Genomic DNA, 2090 nt, shown 5'->3' on the forward strand with positions numbered 1-2090 from the left:
GCCGCCATAGCCGCCATACCCCTTTCCCCAAAATAACCCAACACCCACAGCTTCAGAACCCAATAGCCACAGCTTCAGAAAATCAAAAGAAAGAAGAAAGAAAGAAAGGGAGAAGAGAGAACGGGGAGAGCAGAGGGGAAAGAAGGAGGCGGGGAGAATTAATTAAATATTAGATGAACCCAAAAATCCCCAATTTTATCACAAAACCTTAAATTCCCAAAACACAATCCTAACCCTAATTTTCCTAACCCTAGCCGCCATACCCCTTTCCCCAAAATAACCCAACACCCACAGCTTCAGAACCCAATAGCCACAGCTTCAGAAAATCAAAAGAAAGAAGAAAGAAAGAAAGGGAGAAGAGAGAACGGGGAGAGCAGAGGGGAGGAAGGAAGAAGAAGGAGGCGGCGCGGTGGGTGTCACTGCCACCGTCGCCGTCGTTGTGGGCAGAGGAGAGAGGAGACCCGAGAGAGGAGATCGCGCAGTTGCCGCCGCCATTCAGCTCGCCGCCGTCCCACGCTGTCGTGCCACCGACCGAGGAGGCCGGGGGTCACTGTCTTCGAAGCTTCCTTCGTCACTGTGCAAAGCCACTGCCATCATCCTTATCCCGGGCTGCGCGTGATCGCCGCTGCCTCTGGGTCCGTCACCCTCGAGCAGAGTCACCGCCTCTGGGTCTGTCACCGCCGCTGTTTTTTCTGCCATTGCCGTCTGTGGAGCTCGTCACCGCCGGAGTTACGAGCTGAGGTGGGGGAGGAGGCCATCTTCCTTGTGTTGTTGCAGTCACCGTGCTACTACTGCTACGTTTTGCTTCCTTGTTTTCCTTAGTTACTATAAGTTATTTTTGTTTCTGAACCTCCACTGCTACTGTCCTACTATCCGTTGATTGAGAACTTTAAGGCGTTGATGTTTTAGGATTAAGCCGCTGCAGCTGTGGGCTGTGATGGTTGATGCTCTTTAAGAATCGTTGCTGCTGGGGTGACTGGAATTGCTACTGCCAGTTCTAACGTTGCTACCGATGCTGTTGACTTGTCCCAATTCAAGTTAAGTGTCACTGCCCTAGGTCTAGCCTTTCTCCTGACTCTGTTTCACTTTTATACTCTGAACTGCCTTGGTCTCGTTTATCTGTTTGTTATGATTTTAATTCCATTTTATTTTCGGTGTTACCTTGAATTTTGAGAGTTGTTTCTGCGTTTGATTCCATCAAATTCGATGTTGCTGCGAGTGTAATCGGAGTTGGTGATGCTGCCATCATTCCGGTTGTGTTGGAATTGCCACTGCTATTGTGAGTTTAGGCTAAGCAGGACCGTTGTGTTAAAATTATACGATTGCGACATCGAGGTAGGGGTTTTTCTTAAATCTATTTTACATTACAGGGTTGTTATAAATCGATATTAACGCGTAAAATACATTTTTGTGATTTCACGAGTCTTATAAATTGAATTGAGTTGTTTTGGTTGAATGAGATTATTAGTTTGATTGATAAACTGATCGATTAAGAAAGTTGGATATTTGGATTAGTTGATTGATGTTGTTAAAGTGGTTTTCCTTGAATTATTAGAGAAGATTTATTATTGCCTTTTAGGTTAATTTTGGAAATGGTTTGATTTTAGAAAAGATTTAATAAAATAAATTTGGAAATGACTTGATATTTGAAAACGGGTTATTTATTGAGAATGATTTGCTATTTTGGAAATGATTCGAAAAGTGTTTGAGGAATGGTTTGGTTTGAAACTGTTTGAGAAGACCGAGAATTCTTAACTGTTGATTGATGTTGTTGGTTAAGTCGGTTTAAATTGCGGTTTATAGGATTGGTTGATTGAATTCTGGATTTTGTAATTTCCTTGGATTGAGTGTTGTTGTGATAATGGTTATTGAAAGTGATTTGACTGATTAACAGGCGTTTGGTTTGGTTTGGTTGGGACCCAAAAAGAGTGACATTGTCCAAGCTTTAGAGGAGATGCTGCCAAAATTTTATAAAATTGGAAGTTTTATTTGAAGTAATTAATTAGAAAGATTTGTTTTTAAATATTATATGTTTTAAGATTGATTTATTTATCAAAGAAAGAATTATGTTTTGAATTGAGATTGTTAAT

At 41.8% G+C, this 2090-nt stretch overlaps 1 long non-coding RNA gene across 1 annotated transcript; it reads left to right on the forward strand.

Annotated features, from left to right (window-relative positions):
• Positions 911-1265, forward strand: LOC110267948. Its single transcript, XR_002355934.1, has 2 exons — positions 911-1057; positions 1175-1265. It is a non-coding gene; the product is annotated as an uncharacterized LOC110267948 (long non-coding RNA).

The sequence above is a fragment of the Arachis ipaensis genome, chromosome B02 (assembly GCF_000816755.2).
Source record: "Arachis ipaensis cultivar K30076 chromosome B02, Araip1.1, whole genome shotgun sequence".
In the NCBI taxonomy this organism is placed as follows: Eukaryota; Viridiplantae; Streptophyta; class Magnoliopsida; order Fabales; family Fabaceae; genus Arachis; species Arachis ipaensis.